This window comes from Sturnus vulgaris, chromosome 1 (genome assembly GCF_052056855.1).
Source record: "Sturnus vulgaris isolate bStuVul1 chromosome 1, bStuVul1.hap1, whole genome shotgun sequence".
In the NCBI taxonomy this organism is placed as follows: Eukaryota; Metazoa; Chordata; class Aves; order Passeriformes; family Sturnidae; genus Sturnus; species Sturnus vulgaris.
Genome location: NC_142243.1, coordinates 81,672,774 through 81,692,438, shown reverse-complemented (window position 1 = coordinate 81,692,438; position 19,665 = coordinate 81,672,774). Strand labels below are relative to the sequence as shown.

At 34.0% G+C, this 19,665-nt stretch overlaps 1 long non-coding RNA gene across 1 annotated transcript in view; it reads left to right on the top strand.

Annotated features, from left to right (window-relative positions):
- The window catches only part of LOC148225325 (uncharacterized), a 46,815-nt gene extending 27,489 nt beyond the window's left edge, over positions 1-19,326 (top strand). The window contains exons 2-3 of the long non-coding RNA XR_015801510.1: positions 11,019-11,084; positions 15,691-19,326. This is a non-coding gene — a long non-coding RNA (uncharacterized LOC148225325). The remainder of the gene's footprint in view (positions 1-11,018; positions 11,085-15,690) is intronic.
- The last annotated feature ends 339 nt before the right edge of the window (positions 19,327-19,665 follow it).

Sequence of the window (19,665 nt, the reverse complement as noted above, 5' to 3'; positions counted from 1 at the left end):
GGTTTCTGGTATAAACCATATACTGCATTGAATATGGCAAAAATAATAAATCCAGATTTGAATTGTTTCGCAGACATGTTGGCATGTATTGACAGCCACGGGGACGAGAGAAACAATTTCCTAAATAACATAGATGGGAATATCATCATATATTTAATATTCAGCAGAGTGCTCCTTAATGTGCAAAAAGCCAGGACAAAATAAACTGTGATGACATGGAAATAATTGCCTGCCTGCAGGCAGTTAATAAACTAATTCAGTTCTTATTAGGGCCTTAAACTTACAGCAACTTTTTACTTAATTTAATTAATACTCAACAAATACCCTAGAGCTAGACAAATCACATCCCAGAGCAGCAATGCCAACTGGCATTTATTAATCTATTTGCTGATGCTTACTTAACGTCTTTAAAATAATTTTGGTAAAAAACCATGGTAAACATAACCATCCCTTGTGGCTATTCTGATTTATCGGGAATTTTTATTCAGTGCTCCTATACAAGTACTACTTTTAATGACATGTCTTCCAATTGGAAACTTCTTGATTCTGCTCTTATACTTGTCCACTGCTAGGTATGGTAACAACCTTATAAAATTATAGAAATGGGAAAATTTTATATCAGATCTATTATATTTATATGATCATTTATTATAATTTCCTAGAATAGCTATTTTTAAGTTGCCTAAATGTTCTTAGAGTAGGGAGCTAGATTTGTTCTTGTTTTACCTTATTTTCCACTAAGAAGAAAACCACATAATTATAAAAACTTAGATTTTTCTCTGTTCTTAACATCACTTTCCTATAACAAATTATTACTCAATGCACACATTTACATGTTGCAACCAGCTATATATTCAATCTTTCCACAATTTCCTGCAGCACCTTGGTTAGCAAGACACATTTATGACCAAGAAATCACAGTGCCGGAGATGATGAAAACCTGCAAGAAGGAGCAGCTAGTGCTTGTATTACAAAACCTGCCCTAGTTGAAAAAACCTGTTTGTGGCAACCAGCAAGTAGTTCTACTTTAAGTAAAAGCAAGTTCAGCACTTCAGCAAGGTTTTTTGTTTTTTTTTTTTCTTCTTTAACTGATGTATGGCTTATCTTCACTGAGATAAGAGATGAAAAATTGTGTTCTTGACTCAGCATATATACAGAAGTATATCAGAGAGGAAAGACAACAGAAATATATTTAGTAGATGTCCCTTCTTTAGCTGATCTCTTGCAATTACAAGCAGTGTGTTGCATTAACATGATTTGGTGAGGAAATGATGGTCTGGATTTTGAGACAGTCTCCATGAGATACAGTGCAAAGTACAGAAAGTTTGGAGACAATATGTAATATATTAAAGACCTCTATCCATAGACTGAATATCTAAATAGATCAAATATTTTTGAATATGTTATTGCTTTTTGTTTCCCCTAGTCCTGTCAGTTGAAGTAAGAAATTTTGTGCTTTCATACATGACTTGTATGTGCATCTATATATCTATCTCCACGTGAATTCAATCGTTGAAATACTTGACAGAAAACAGTGGGACCATAATTCAAGAATATTCTGTGTCCTAGTTATGAAAAAACACACACAACTGTGTAGCACTCATATTCTTCTCTTTGCACTAAATACACTCTGTTGAATAAAGTTTTGCCAGCTTTCTTGTGTTTTCTTCAATCATCATAGAATTATATAGATCCATTTAAACATCTGTTGAACTTACTCTTTTAGGGTTATATGTATACATACAGCTTTAAGTATCTTATACCATAGTTAAAACTTATTTTCTAAGGCTCTTTTGGCAAAATATAGTGTTTACAGTAGCATCTTAGGCAGCTGCACTGTGATGGTTCTGCTGAATAGGATTGCTTCAGTGTGAACATAGAGGTTTTCCTTTTCTTTCCTCCCTCCCACCCAGGCCCACACTTGCTCTCTCTAACTGTTAGCATACTTTTGGTGAAGATTTTATTTTATTATTTAGATGGCGAGAATAGAAAAGGCTGAAGCTACAGCATAAAGAAGCTCCACTAATCTCCAGTGCTACTATCAGTGCCTGTTAGTAGTATGATGAATGTTAAAGAGACATATCTATTCAAATGCTATGATTTATCTGCTATGATTTATCTTTTATTATTTTTCATTGCCTTCATGAAATATAATTCTGTGATGAGTGTATTCCTACCGGTAGAGCCACACCAGAAGTTTAGCAGGGACATCTGCACTTTGCACAGTCCCAGGATTTGATCAGGTGGTTCCAAGAGGTTTTTTTTTACAACAGCCCAGCCAGATTTATGACATGTTTAATCTGACCAGGAGTCTAATTTGGTGATGTGGTTTAATTCCATCCAGCTGCCAAGCATCATGCAGTGACTCACTCACTCCCCCATCAGTGGGAGACGACTGGAAGGGTAAAAGGTAGAAAACTCATGGATTGATACAAAAACAGTTTCTTAGGGAAAACAAAAGCCACGCAGGCAAGCAAAGCAAATCGGGGAGTTAATTCACCTCTTCCCATGAGCAGGCAGGTGTTTAGCCATCTCCAGGGTCCCATCATGCATAATAGTTAAAAATTACCCTCAATTTTTGTTTGTTTTCTTGTCATCTAAAAACAATGTAGTAAGAGCATATCAGGATCTCTCTTGGCTAGAAAGACACTGCATCAGCAGTCTCTTCTTTTTCTCACTCCCTTTTGTTGTCATGGAAGTCTTTCTTTTTTGAAAGCATGCTTTTGCTGCTTGACCTTAAAGACAAGCCAGGATAAAAAGAAAGTAATCAGAGTTGCTTTGGTGTTCACATTATCTATAATAAATCCCTGCATTTCAAAACATCCATAGCAACACATAAAATATTAAATGTTCAAACCATTAGCTCTTTATATGTTCTGCATGCATAACACACAGGTTTATCAAGACACTACGTTACTTTAACTAACAGTAATGATATCTATAAAACTGAATATTTCAAGCCAGAAAGGAGCAAAATAGCTGGGACACATCTAAAACTGTCTAATTGCAGGGATGAAAATGGAGAAAGAAACAACCTGTCATTATTTATGTTTTTAGAAATAGAAATATTAGTTATGAACATTTTACAGATTTAAAAGACTGGAACAGATATCTCATAGGTTGTTATATTTTTAAGGGAAGCTGAGAAGAGTATACTTAATTGCTACTTGCTAAGCAAAAGATGATGGTAAGGAAGAAGCACTGGTCATCTTATGACTCTGGTTAATTAAAGGATTTCCAAAGAGGTCTTTTAGAGACTTTGTGAAAGTACAGCAGACTGAACTGAGAGCATTTGCAACAATATTATATCATTAGATGCCCTAATTGGATATTTGATAAATTGTGTGGAAATTTCAAGACTATTTTAAAGGAAAGGGAATAAGATTTCCTATTGTTTCATGCCCTCCATCATACTTTTTAAATACACCACTTGCTGTAAGAAGCCAGAAAAGAAAAGACAATAAAAACCCAAAAAAAACCCCAAACAACAACAAAAAAACAAACACACAAAACCAACCAACAACAACAACAAAAACCCCCACAACAAACAAACAAAAAATAATAAACACATAAAAAGAGAGATGAAGACAGGATGATATCAAACAGACATCAAATAGTGCAACTTAATCAGAAAGAATATGTCTTCGAAGAGGAGTAATAAAGTGAAAAGCAATGGAAAATAAAACAGATTGGAAAAGAGTACCAGGCTTATTTTTAATGGAAACTTGAGTTTTCAACAAAACCAGATTTTCTCAGAAAATCTACTTTTTCATAAAAGTTTAGCTTTTCCACTGCAAAGTCAAATAATTTCAATTGAAAATACTCCTTGGATACCTTATTGTTGCAATTTATCTTCTCAGAGACAACAAAACACCATATGTCATGACTGCCATGACAAACTCTTCTATATCAAGGAAAGAGATGATGCTGCTTCAGTCTGATTTCAATGAAACCTCATCCCAAAGAAGGAAAATGGAAGCATATCTGCTTGAAAATTCTTTCACTATATCAAGACAGGACTTCCAAATCATAACATTCAATTTTCTTGCTGAGGTTTTAATGAAAAGAACTTGGCTTCAAGAGAAGAAATCTTTGCTGAATAAGACTGTTTGCTTTATAGAGAGTGAGATTATCAAGAAAGGATGCACAAAGTAGGGAACACAGTAAGTAAAACTACAGCCCTCAAAGCTTTGACCATATTGTTGATACATTTTTATTATTATTTAGTTTTACACAATTGGCTACAATGAACTACTATCCCAACTACAAGGAAACTGCACTAAGGCAGAATGTCGTATCCTTAGTGGTGATTTCACTATAGACCTCAACCAGACAAAAGAAGATGTTTCTGTGAAAGCAGAGGAGAAAGAGAATATACTTTGAAGGTCAAATCTGGAAGAATTTTATTATTGTGCATCAGAAAAATATTGGAATGATTTCAAAGAAAGAAATTTCAGGACCTTGCAACATGATACACCACATAAGACTTATATTTTTGTTGAAAGACTTACACAGTCTTGATAAAATTGTTATAGCAACTGAAATTCTAGTCAGTTAAAAGCATCTAGAAACATGGGCAAGGTGAAAGCTTGAAAAGCAAACTGTATACTTCTTTGAATGTTAGTAGAAAAACACTCAGATTTATAATTTGATTTTCACTCTAAACTCCAAAAATTGTTTCATTAAATAGAAGTTCTTTTCACCAATGGAGGTTCTTTTCACTTTTTTTCTGCAAGAAGAAAGCACATAACCTGGCTACAGCTTCTGAGCATTCTGACTGTAAAGAGATAGTTCACACAGTGAAGTTGAGACAACAATGCATTAATTTCCACTCCATTTGTAATGTGTGGATAGTCATTGCTTACAAAAGACCTCCATCTCCTTTTTCTATCTTGCTGTCACAAAGATGTTCTGAAAGTAACTCTCCAGACAGCAGCATTCACCTGTGTGTGGAGGAATGACTGACTGACTGAGCACTTAATCTACAAGAGCAAGTTCTGCTTCACCCACGATGCTATCAGAAAACTATATTTCCTGGCTGGACCCAGACCACTGACTCTCAACTCTTATGGCTGTTCATAAAAGGAAGTCTGAATAGATCACGAAACAGCCCTGAGTCATCACAGTTTTCTTCTAGATTATGAAGTTTAAAGATCCATCACTTGTGGTACGCTGGGATAAGAGCTGTGGTCATTCAGGAACTGTTAAAGATTTCCCTCGGTCTGTGTCTCACAGGAGAGAAGAAAGCATATGTGAGCAGCAGCTATTTAAACAGGAGGATTTTTATTCTCTATTGCATCTGTAGGAGACCTTTCAAAAAGCTACTTCAATAAGTATTCTCAGTGAGTTCACAGTCCAGTAAGACACAATGTTTTGTACCTTGCTGTTATGTCAGCCTACTTAGCCACCAGTAAACAGCAATTTTGCTTGTACCTTCCAGGTGATTTACTGACTCAAACTTAGTGTGTTTTAGAAATAAGTGCCATTCTACTCTGTGAGTATTTCTGAATTTATTAAGAATACCAAAAGATCTTTTTCCTTCAGTGTACGATATTATTGTGCTTTTGTGCATGGTTTCAAGTAGAATACAGGATGCAGAACAGAAAAAGAGTACATGATTAGAGAACTCAGGTTGAATTAGAGGCATCAGGGCAAGATTTTTCTGTCTGCCTTTACTACAAGGAAGTCAAGTTTAAAAGTACTTGTATTGCTAACAACTACAGGAAAGAGTACAATTAATATTTCGTATTGTAGAATATTATTCATAAAATGCATTCAAATTTAACATCATATTGCCTTGTCAGTGTTCTATTTAGTTTTCTACAGCTACTAAATTTATAAAAATTAGGAGCTGATTGATATTAAAGTATGGTGTAATACCTTCAAGCCCCACTATTAAAATTTTGAAAAAAAAAAATAACCAACACAATTTAGCTGCCCCTTTCTTTCTTCCCCTTCCCTTCCCTACTCTTCTTTCTCTGCTTCACTTCTTATGCAGTGTACTTTTCCAGATTCTAAAATCCTGAAAGTGAGAGGTAGTTGTGGAAACTTGCCTCCTGTTGACATAGACTGACTGACATAGATTGATCAATAGCTGGTTCTTCCAGTTGTAATCATCTCGTAAATACATCTGTTTATGAGAAACTACATCTGTCAATAAGGAAAGATTTTCCTATTTTCCTGGAAGTATGCAAGGGAAAAAGAAAAATATAGGGTTTTGTACCAGTAATTAACATAATTTGACTATACCTTCAGTGCTTTTATTTCAACCCCAAAGAATATAATTATCTATGCAACTGTCAAATCCTCCTCAGAATACTTAGGTCCAGATTGTAAATATAAAAAAGATCTTCAAAGAGATTGATTTTTAGTTCAAAGTTTAGCACAATTGTATCTCAAAATTATGCAGATTTAACAGTGTCATACCATCAGTGCTATAGCTGAATGAATGAGCTCTGATCATTTATTCACACCCTGCAGTGCCAGCCCAGGGGACATTTTGTGGCAACCAGCCTGTAAGGATCACCCAGCCCTTGCATCACCCTGACACTAAAATATTAACTGCTGTTAATATTAACTTCCAGGGTTTTTATTTTTCCCTCTCCACTATCAGTGTTATAAAATTTGTCACCATTTTCCACTACAGTTTAGCAGTAGTCCAATATATTTTCTTGCTCTTTTCAAGGAAAGTCAACAGCGGTCACAGAAACTTGGCACTAAATTCTTGGCATCTTCTTGAGCACTCAAATATAACAGCTAAGAGGTAACATTTCAGAGATGTTTAAGAGGATTTAGCTTAGTAGTTACCACAGGCTTTATCTGCAAGGTGCATGCATTAACACCTGTTCTGAGTTCTGAACATTTGTCCTTATTAATATTTAGATTATGTTTTACACTAAGAGCTCCCAGGGTAACTGCTTACATAAAATTTCTGTGAGAAGGCCATTCTCCACTTATTTCATCAGACATAGCTAGATATGTTGTGTGCATATTTGGAAACGAGATATGCTTTGTAAATTTGCAATAGAATTGGAAGAATGTGTAAGAGAGATATCAACACTGACATACACTTCTTTGTTATATTTTCATTAAGGAGTGGATCTTCATATTTCTGAGAATATTACCATATTTTTCTCATCTGTTTTTCAAAACCCCAAGTCAGCATAAGCCCAATCCACAGAAGTGTATGTGTACTCTGAAGGCATTGAACCACTTCCAGCAAGGCAGGTAGAATTTTCCTGGCTAAGGAAAACAACAACTGTTCTTCTTAATTCTAGTGTTTGGGAAGTTTCCCTGTCTGACTATCCAGGAGCCACTCTGGAAGACACCCTCACACCACCTGAGCTGGGACCTGGGTCCCTTCACAGCTACACACCCCACCCTCAATGGCACACCAGGTGTCCTTAATGGCTAGACCCCAGGTTTCCAATTGCAGAGTCTCAGATATGCAGATCCTTCAGATGACTAAATTTTGGCCCAGAAACAAAATAACAGCTCAGACTAAATGACTCCAAAGAGGGAACCTGAACAAAAGAACTCCTAGGATTTTATTCTCTTACCGTCCAAGCTTGGGAAATTCTGGGGTTTATTGGCTGCCTTTGAGTGTTCAGTCACTTGGCCAGGCCACAGGTCTCTGGGATGTCAGTTCATGGCTCCTTGCCTGGGGCTCCCACCCAGTGCTCAACCTGCAGCTCCACTGCAGCTGCACACTGATCTACCTGTGTTATATGTATTCCTCAACATTTGTCTGTGTAGGAATTAAGTAGTTAGTGATTCATTCCGATTTTTCTAAAACACATGACCATTTAAAACCTTCAGGTACCATGGTGCCAGGTTTGAACCCACAGAATTTGTTGTATTGGAGAGTGTAGAGCTGCAAGAGGAAAGCACTTAAGTGGGCATTCTGTTGTACTGACATTAGAAATGGAATTATTCTGAAGCAATTAACACCATGTTAATCATCCAAGAGAAACATACAGGAGCAGCATGGTAAAAGTTAAAACAAATATTCAAAGTCAGTGTTGGTGAAGTAAATCAGTGTGCTTCAGAGGTAATTATCACTGTCTTCTAAAGCAAGAAGTTACCCAAAATTCAGAGCCCTACATGTTGTTTTACTACAGAGAAAATGAAAGGATGTGATATATCTTATATAAATCTCCTTTTTAACTAATCGAGTATCTAAAATCCTAGAACCTGTCAAGACGAAGATATATCTTTGCTACCAAGTCCAAACTCCTTTCAAAATACACTTTACAGTTTTTCATGTCTATCATTTCTCCTTTCTCAATCATGCTGTTGGCAATTCAGACATTTCCCTAATATATTCCAAGGTGTTCATATTTTCATTTCATGGAATAGTTACAAAAACATGGGTCAACAAAAGTGTTGTTGTCAGATTGCTTTTTTTTCTTTTTCTTTTTAAATTCTTCTGTTAGGTGTTGATCTGCAATTCTCATTGGAACAGGGTCATCAGACTATGTTAGCTTATTACATCTGTTATAAATAAAGAAAAGTAATACTACTTATCTGTAAGCAGTAGTCTTAAATCAAGACCATTTTCACATGTCATGAAGAAGAAAAACTTGCAATAAAAAAGACAATGGTGTTGGTGGTATTTTCTCAGACTAATTTTTGGGAAGTATTATCATTGAAGAAAGCTTATAAGTACCTAAGCACTGACTTTCACAATGTTTTTCCCTCATAATGCAGCTACATCTCACTAAAAATCTCACTTCTTTTTTTGGCTGGTTGCAGACACAGTGTGCATGTATAATTATTTACATGATGGAAATTCTGACAGAACATTAGAATTACCAACATTGTATAAATTATTCAATAAGAATACAGGCAGGAATATTTCATCTGACATGCTGATGTTGTGGAGTCCTACAAGGAGATTGTGCAGAGGAAAAGAAAAGCCACAGATCAATGTACAGAAGCAAAGATAGGACTGATTAATAGCAGATTAATTCAGTAGGAAACAAAGACAAGTTTTGTGTTCAATAATGAAGAATAAGCCTATTAATTTTATCTTCACAGTTATTTTGTGTCTTACGATCAGTGCATCTTGATGACTCAGACACCAATGCATTTATCCTCACTCCGGAGACAGGTAGACAATGCTTTGAAAGCCGTACCTAAGATATTATGTAGAACATTTATGGCAAAAGCAGAACAAAACTGATATCACAATGTCTTCCTTAAAAAGACCACCTCTTGCCATTCCTGTCTACTTCCACACATTTATTAAAATACATAGAACTTACTATTTGTTTCCTAACTGATGGACATTAAACACATCATTTATGTTCTTTGTACAAGTACATAAGTGACATGTGAACAAGTTAAATAGCTTTGAATTCTGGAAAACTTTTCTGTTTTCTTCTATATCTTTTGAAACAGCTATGGGAGTCATTACATAAAAACCTTTGTACAGTTTTTTTCTCTAAAAAGCACTTAAAATGAGAAATCTGATGTGCTGTTCTAGCCTTGAGAAAATAAATAACTGCAAACCTTCAAGGGTATCAACTTCACTGTCAGACTTTTTATTGGAAAAAAGAGCATTTGAATAGCCTTGCAATGTGGAATGATTTGTTTCTTCCTCATGAAATTGTTCAACATTGGCAAACATCACAAATCCTGCTTCTCATCTGCTGGAGATGGATCAGTTAATCCATGGTGTTCAGATTGTTCAGTGTGAATGTTCAGTGTGAATGTTCTCATTCTCTTGGCTAGGTGTCAAGTCCAAGGTACCTATATCTATGGAGTTTAACACTATGGAGACAAAATACACCTGCAGTTTCCAACAGAGATTTTCATGGTAGCACCAGGACCTGATACATACCTGAAAACAGTGAATATAAGCCAGCACCCCGTAATTGTTTAATTTTTTTTTTCTAAAAATATCCCCTGCATGAATGTACACCAATGACTACATGCATAACTCTATGAGAGTATAATAATGAGTTGGTAGGTAGTGTGTTCACAGAACAGCTCCACCGTGTGCAATGGTAATGGTGGTAAACAAGGAGAAAGGCAGCAGGGATATCAAGCAAGCTATTTGCTGAGAGAAAATTTTTGGAGTAAAATTCTACTAGATTAAAAAAAAGAGAATGCTATAACCCGTTGACTACAGTCTTACTTTTTAATAATCTAAAGTTTAGTAAGTGTAGGGGATACTTGCTCCACAGTGAAAATAAAAGTACTTAAACATCACAAAAAACCCAAAACAATATTTACTACACTATCCCTAAAAAACAAGTAAACCAGCAAATTGAATCCTCCAAGCACTATCCTATATTCAAAACTTCTTTGGTTTGGAATGAACAGGAACCAGAAGAAATGTCAAAGATCTCATAGTCAGGGAAAAAAGGCATCATCTGAAACCAAATCAGTTCTCCAATGTGTATTTTCATTCATGGTCACATATGCACAAAACAAAGTTTGGACACATTCATATCCTTTCGACATTAGCAGAAGAATTTCAGTCACTTTATGCATCATTTTGAGCTCACAGCTGTCTCAAAGCACGTGGTGTGATTTCAGCTCATCTTTACAAATGTTTTCTAAGGCATGTCATGTTGATCTGCATTGCCCACTGTATGAACTTCTCATTCTAAGAACTTCACACATTAAAAAGTACATGGTTTTATTATGCTGTGATGAAATAATGCTTTCTCTTTGAGGTAAAACACTTCACATTCTAGCTTCAGTTCAGGTTTAAAACCCTAATACTTACAAGAAGATCCTTTTGATAGCTTACAGTTTCATAGTATTTTGTGCTTTAAAAAAGCCAGAAAGAGACTGCTGTTTAGTAGAAATTTTTATATATCTGGGATTTGCATATAGGAATAAGTATGGGTGCAAATTAGACACAATATTACAATTAAATTCTGTTTTCAAGTAGATAATGCCATGCATGTCCATCCAATAAAAGCTACTGCTTCGTTTCAAATATTAGCATAGCTAGGACCATAGCTGGGTCTATTTAATATAATGTTTTTTGGTTTTTTTTCCAGAAATAAACCCCCTATGTACAAAAAAAAAAAAAAAAAAAGAAGAAAACTGTGACGAGCTACAGCTAGGTAAGTTACACGAAGTGCAATTAGATTAGGATTAGAAGTGAATAATTTTTTTAACTTTTCATTACAGAGTGACTAAAATGTGATGACATCTGCTCATCAGATTTACTGACATGGTAGTTAGTAATATATTATCTCATTCAGTACTAGAAAAAGCACAAATCCAGGGCAGTAAATCTAGATACTCAGAACTTTAGGTGGAGGTTAAATTCAAATTTCTCAATCCAAATTCTTTTTGTGCTTTCAGCTATGTGTCAGAGCTAAAATCAGAAGTCCAAACGTCACACAGATTGAAATGTCAATGCTTCAGTTCATCTCTACTTACAATAGAATAAATGAATTTGATATTAAAAGATGAGATGTTTTAAATATCATATTTCACATTAATATGCACTCCTCACCTTTACATCAAAGTGTACTTTTCCCTGTTGTTTACGAATGAGTGGAAATATTGGTAAGAAAGAGAAAAAAAACAACAAAAACTACCTCAATGACAATGGAGATCATCAGTTGTCAATTGAGAATTTTATCAGCAATCTCAAGTTTTGCTTTGACTCACTCATCCCACCAAAATAAGTTGATCGAGACTCCACAGGTCTTTCAAAAAGGCATTTTTCCTCAACTTGTTCAAGTGAACAGGAAGAAATTTAGAACAAAATTATTTTCTAGTCCTGACTGTTCCCGCTTAGGGTTAGATTTAACAAAGTCTAAATGTCATGAAAAAATATAATGAATCTCTTTCAGTAAATACAGTGATGATCATTGGGTTAAACAGGAGCTTTTGCATTTCTTCATACTTCTTGTGAGGTACAAATATCTGTCAATAGTCTCTCTATTATGAACCTTAAATTTCAAATGATAGTCATGCTATATCACATAAAACGGAAGTGATTTAATACATTGAGACTTCTAAAAGACAAAAATACATCAAAAGCAAGGAAAGTAACATTTATATATCTCACAGTAGAAACTATATTTTCTGTCTATTTATGCATAAACAGATAATGTAATTTATTTATGTATTAAATTATATGCACATAAGAAAACCAGATCATTGGGAGTATGAAGTTCAAATTAACTGTGTAATTGCTGCAAGATTCCAAGACCCATAACTTCTCTCCAAATCAGAGTCTGAAGCATTTGAATCCAAAGATTGCCATGACCCTGTAAAAAGAATTTAAAGAATATAATTGCTTATTATTATTTAACTCCATTGGTTAAGAAGGACATTGGGTGGTTTCAGTGACTCTGAGAGGAGAAACGTAGAAGTAGACAGGATTGCAAGTCCATATTTGGACACATATATGTGTATGTGTGTGTGTGTATGTGTGTAGTATTCATACATATCTATATTAATTCAAAAATGGAAATCACATTTGTTTTCTAATGGTGAAGAAAATCCATCGCACCTTCCTCAGCTGACCCGTGTTCCTTTATAGTATCTGTTCTGGAATGGACTTTTTTCCATTGAACACAAGGAGGAAGTGTTTGATACCCATGAGAAAAGTTCAGAGGACAAGATGAAACACAGGCAAAAAATAAATCATCAGTTTTCAATAGCTCAACCACTGCTCTCTGTTCATTCCAGGCAGACTCTAGTGACAACTTGGTACCACCAGAAATTGTCAACCTGCTCTTCTTTTAATTGCCTCCTGTTCCTCTTTATATTTTCAATATCTGAATTGATAGTAAGAAGAGAAGGACAGTGATTTTTAAGAGTCACAGAAATACTTCATATTTTCCTGGCTACTGTAGAAATTATATAAATGATCAAACAATTAAAATGGGTCTCTGAAAACTGAATTCATAATAAAGACCAAAAAAACAGATTTGAAAGCTGTGTTTCAATTTTGCAATACATAGAGAACGTTTAATTAAAAGATTTAGAGTATTTAACTAGTTCATCAGGTCTGTAAATAAAAAAATAACAGAAAACCATTAAAAAGAAGTAGCAAAAAAAAAAAAAAAAAGAAAGAAAAGAAACATAAAGAAACATTTTACCGGCTTTAATCTCAGCACTCCAAACCTTGAGAATATTTTGAAGACATTCAGACTGTTCACCTTTGTGCTATGTGGTTCAGGTGGCTTCTGACCTGAAGGGTTATGAAGTGAATGCTTGTCTTTTTCACATGGTTCTCCTTGCAGTTCTTCATTTCACCTTTCACATTTAAGCTTTTAGTACATCTAGTGTAAAGATTAATAGAGGAAGCTGTGAAAACAGTAGTCAGAGGATTAAATGCCTCATACAGATTTAGTCTTGATCAGTATTTTCTGATTAATATTTTGCTTTTCTTGTTGACATCATAAACATCTGCCCTTGCCACTCCTTGGCTAAATGGTTTCTGATTCTCCTGTTTCCAGAAACAAATCAACAAAATTAAAGATGAGAGGTTGCTATTAAATTAGACATATGAGTTGGAGATAGGAGCAATCTGACAGATGGAGCAACTGACTCACTGAGAGTCCCTGCCCCAGTTTTCTCAGGAACACAAAGTTCAGAGATTTTCTCTGAATTTCTCAACCCTATTTTTGTCCTAAACTCAATTTTATCTTTCAGGTTTCTACCAAATAACTTCCAAATCTCCTTCAGTCTCCACTGCAACTCAGAACATACTCACAGCACATAATAATGTAGCCTATTAGGGGATGGAAACTTTTTCTATTTATAAGTAGCTGAGACAAATTTCTGAGGAACTCCAGTCATGCCCCCTATCTAGAAAAGGCCAGATGCTCACAGTAGGTGCTGGATGATTATCTTGTTTCAAAGACCTAACCTCTATACAGACTTTCCTGGACTTTTGCAATAGAACATAGTAATACTCAAGTTGAATTTCTGTTTTCACGGCCATTAACAACTTTTCTTACAGGTTTTATTCTTTCCTTGTCATTTCCACGCTTCATCTGGAGAATCTTATTTTTAAAATGCAAAGTCACAAATATATAGCTGCATCAATGGATGTAGTTTCAGGGAGGATGCTGGAATCACACAAAATCCTGTACTCCCACCCTTTTAAAGTTTTATGTTTGGATTTTTTTTTTTTTTTGTTAAATAGCTCTGATGAAATATAAATGGAAACAAAGGAGATGTAACCAAAAGTTGCTAAACATTGCTAAATAAGTTTAATTTATTGATTTGACTTTCTTTTTCTTTATTTGATACAAAACAGAGTTAATAATTTAAAATAAGGAGTTAGTTGCTGCTTGTCAAGAATTATTTAATTATTACTCTTTAATTATCTTTTACATAAAACAATATAATTTTAAATGGAATCATTTAGATCTGCTGTTAAGTTTTAATATCTTTCATACAGAACTTATGAACTTAAAACCTGAATAGGTCAAGCATTTAATTATATGACAAGCAAATTAATTTTTAGTTAGCAAGAGATAGAGTATTTGACAGAAAAAAACCCCACTAATTCAGTTTAAAAAAGATCAATATACTAATTACTTTACCAGGAGACCAATTCTGCATCACTGTGCTCTAAGTTACAGCAAAGGATTACTTAGATAAGGATGCAGGTTGCTAGAAAAATTAATACTGTTTGATATAAAGATTCAGTTGCCTGCAAAGATGGCACTGGCTAGCAAGTGTTTACATCCACATTTGTTGCCTTAATACTATTTTTAAGGTTGAGCTTACCGGCCACATGAAATATATTCAAAATCCTTTAACCATTTGGATTTTTTACCTCACAATTACTCTCTTAGTGTTCTGAGCATCAAGTTAACTAAATTGCATGATACTATTTTTAAAAGGCAGTTTTGGCCAAGCACTTATTCCATTTATTAAAAACTACCATTCCTACTTGCTAAGCAGTTCCAGTTTTCTATTTAGACTAGATATTTGGAAGAAATTCTTTACTGTGAGGGTGCTGAAGCCCTGGAACAGGTTGCCCAGAAATACTGTGGAAACTCTGTCCCTGGAAGTGTTCAAGGCCAGGCTGGATGGGTCTTTGAACCATTTGGTCTGGTAGAAGGTGTCCCTACCCATAGCAGGAAAATGGGAATGGGTGATCTTTAAGGTCTCTTCTTACATAAATCATTCTATAATTTGCAAAATTGATGTAGCAATGTAATTTTTAATATTGATGGTAGCAATCTGTTGTCTCTATGAATGATCCCAAGCAGGGTATAGTTAATTCCTCTAATCGTTATAATAATAAATTATGTTCAATGAAAAAAGAAAGTAGTCACAAAATACTTCAAAGTAGTTTTAATGAAACTTATGAAAATCAGTGTGACATAGCAAATTGAAAAGTTTCAAAGTTGTTGGATTTTTTGTTTGTTTGTTTGGGTTTGTTTTTGGGTTTTTTCTCTTTTTTTTTTTTTTTTTGTTTGGGTTTTTTTTGTGTTTTTTTGTGTCTGTTTGTTTGTTTGTTTGTTTGCGGGGTTTTTTTGTTTTTGTTTTTTTGGGGTGTTTTTGTTTGTTTTTTTAAATATGACTGCTTAGAGATATATAGGATTGTGCCAACAGTAATTCAATAAAATTTAAAAGAATTTGCAGCTCAAATGCTAGCTTCCAAGCTGCTTGTTAAAAAAACCATTTACTCTAAAAGAATTTGACTAAATTCTCATGCTGCTCTCCTACCTTTGTTCTTCTTGACAGATCCTCCTTGGCCTCAAGATGATCCCACAACAGCTATGATCAGAATGTTTTCTCCCTGATCTTACTCTCACCTACCCATGACAGACCCCTCTGACTGGCCCTTCAAGTTTGCATTTCACAAGGTGCCCTGACAGGCAATTGCTACACAAGATTTTAACTTTGTTATTAGTAAATACTTCGCAGTTAAATCTATTAAATTTGTGATTATTTGATTCACTTTTGGGTGTGATTCATGTGACATCATAAATGCTGTATGGAGAGAATTTTGCAGGTTTCTAAATGCACATTCCTGAGAGTAGCTTTCTACTTCCATTAAAAAAAAAATTTCCAGCTTAACAAAGAGAAATTTTGCCTTGGCTGACACTTTACTAATGGACTGAAATGAAAGGAAAAGCCTATTTGTAAAGAACAAGCTCATTATTGAGGAAGTAGTTAGAGGTAGGAGAGTTCAGATTAACTACGAATCAAAACTAAATTCAGAACACCTGACAGAGAGGAAATGATGTTTTTCTAGTGTCTTAATGGCTGCCTCCTTTTTTAAAAAAAATGTAACAGCAGTGATCACTTGAAGCATGTGTCAAATACAGAGTCAAACTATGCATCTAGTGCAAATGGAGTTATTTGCATTTGACTGTAAGAAAAAATCTTTTTTTAGGATTCCCAAAAATCTCCAGAAGTGGCTGCTGATATCTGAGAATCTTTATGTTCGTCAGAAATATTTTGTTTGTATAAGCAGAACAATTAAATAAATATTCAGATAAGAAAATAGAAGTCTAAAACTCTCATTTAGTTTTGTGGCAAAGAGAATATAAAATCTCTATGTCAATGCAGTCATCTAAGTTGAACACAAAGTAGAGGTACATAAAATATTCCATATACTTTTAACTGTAATGGTCATTAGTGTTCCAAGCTTAATGCATACTTAATTATCTAGAAATTCATGTCATTTGCATTTTAATAGGATTTTATGTGGGTTTGCTGCATCCTTTCTTTGCCTATAATATTCAACAGCTAAAGCAAGACAGTGAATAAGGAGTATAGAATTCAAACTTATTCACTTGAGTAACTTATATTTCTTACTTCTTGTTAGTTAAAACATATTCTGGCACACTAAAATTGACATTACATGATACTGATACAAGCAATTGATCTGAAAAATTACTTTTCCAAATTTTAAGGCAATTTTCATCATTTATATTAGTGATTTAAAATTTGTTTTCCTGGTAGTACACCCTACAGAAAATAAATTTCTTTTTCTCATTCATACACTATCTGTGTACAAAAAGTACAAAACAATGACACAGTATCTAAAAGAATTTGCATTAAAACCATCTAATAAAACACCATCAAATACATTCATTAATGTCTGCTTTGTAAAAAAGAAGGTATAGAGCAACCCTGCATTTTTTATTATAAGCATTCACTTTTCTGCTCAGAAGAAATCTATTGGAAGGAAATGAAGGCTTTAAACAGAACTTTGTTTATCTATACTCTGATCCATTTCAAGATCTTTCCTGTAACTCTTAAACCAGTATTTACTCGTGTATAACTTTTGAATCTATAACACCCATTCCTGATAATATCAGTAATCTGAGTTACAAAAGAAATACAAAATCTGCACTTTATACCCTTGAGCATCCAATTCTATAATTACAAGAGCTATCACTGTATATGATTATTTTTATCTTAAAAAATCTGAAGGGAATGTACACTGCTACATCAAAAATATGTTTCATTATTAAAAGAGAGATTCTTATCTTAAAAGTACCATCTCTATTTTAATCTGATATCTTCTCTAAAATTCTACAGTAGCTCTCATTGTAGATATAACTTCATAACAATGCTGAAGATGTTTTTTAATAAGGCAAATATATCATTTGCAACTGTTTAAAATTAATAGTCTTTCTTATCTAGATATGGCTCTTCATGATAAAGAGGCATCAAGGATTACACATTAGGGGAGTTGTTGTACTCTTTAAAAGGTTATATTATTGCATCACTCTGCCATATATACACAGACAACATCAGTTATTGCCACCATGAACTTGTCAGACAAAATTTCTCATTAAAAAATCCTGAATGCATATGAAGAAAATTTATCAAAATATTGAAAATTAATAATTAAAAGGTACCTTATTGTTTTCTATATTTTTTTTTCATCTGTGTTGAGTGAACATTAGGACTTTTCTCTTATACCAAAGCAATATTTTGACAAACCATTTCACACATTTCTTGGTTGGTTCTCTCATATTTTCCCCCCTTCCTTAAGGAAGCACATTAGTGTCTTACATGTGGAATGATAGTCTATATTTTGGTGAATAATTGAAAGTGAAAGAATATCTCTCTTCTCTAAGTAACTGGAGCTTTCGGTCTTGTGTCAGCTTCCTATGTATTTTGGAAATCTATTTTTTAATCAGATACAATATCGTATGAAAACAGCATCTTTGTAATTATGTAAAACTAATGATCTTCCTGTACTCTTTGTTAACATATTGGTGACTGTGAAAATAGCAAAACCTAAGTCACAAAAGAATGAAAAAGAAATAATGCAGTGCATTTCAGATCGTTATTCTCTGTGCAATATTTCTAGACAGCTTTTCTAATATGCTTGCTTCTAGGTTTTCTAGCTCAAATCATCTTTAACACAGAGAAAAATATTAAAGCTATTAAAAAAATCTGCAGATAAATTGTGCATAAACTCTTTGTCTGTTTGTCTATTCTGTTTTTAAAATGCAGGTATATCTATACTACTCGAGGTTTTTGTTGTTATACCTTGGCACAGGACGCAGACATTTTCTCTGTTTAAATTTCTAGTTTCATAGTCAGCATGATGGCAAAACTACCTCCCTTCTAAAGACTCAATAGGTAGTATTTGTTATTCAAATCTGTGGCATTAGCACTGATTCAGTACTAACTAAAGGTTTAATAATTTTCTTTTAGGAACTGACAGAACATGAAAGTGGAGCTTTTGAGCTTTGCACAACAGCAAAAGAGATTCCTGATATAAAAAGAAACAAATTATTATTGTTAATCATAATTATTATCATACTAGAACCTTTAGAGAAGATGCAAAAAAGGAGCAGGCAAGGCCTCTTTTTTAATCTAAATATCAGCCTTTGTTAGAGCACACTATGAAATCTGTCAGGTTATTACCCTTTTTCAAAAGAAAAATTTGTCTAAAAATCAATTCTATCACCTGAAATGGTTGGTACTAGAAATAGCTTATTTGTAAAGCATTTTGAATGAGAGAATGACCTTTATTCTAAAATGTTCTTAGATAAATTTTGAAAAACTTAAGACCATAAAGCATCTAGGACGTAGCAGAAGTACCCTGCCTGGGGAAAAATAAAGGAAATATTTGGACAAATTTTGACTTTCAAATATTACACCACTTTTCTATTCTGTTTATGCCGAGTTTTTGCCATACTAAGGTACAACAATATTTTATTAATTTGAATTTTGCCTACTTCTTCAAGACAGTTTTGAATTGCAGAACTCCCCATTGGAGAAACACAAAAATAAGAATGAACGAAAATCATACAGAAAGGCATGTTGGACTAGATCATGGGGATTTTTGGCTGTAATTTCAAATTGAAATGCTACATTTGGAAATGTATTATTGTACTTCTTGACAGCAGTGAGCATCATTAGAACAATCCTCAACATTCAACCTGTTAGTTTCAGAAAATAATTGCCTGAGAAAGCTCAGTTTGACAGCACATGCTGCATGGTGTTTTATGTCAAACCTTGTTCTTCACAGAACTTAAAAGTGAAGAATATTGCCAGTTAACTCAGAACAATTTTCTGAAGCTCACAGATAACAGCATTAAAACATCTTTCTTAGTATGTATATTTAATAGGAAGTAAGCAGCATGACTGTTCTGAGGAACATTCTGTTTCTACAATAAATGGGTTTTTAGAAGACATGCGTTACTTGGATCCCAATTTTTTTTTTCAAGTCATAACATGAAAATC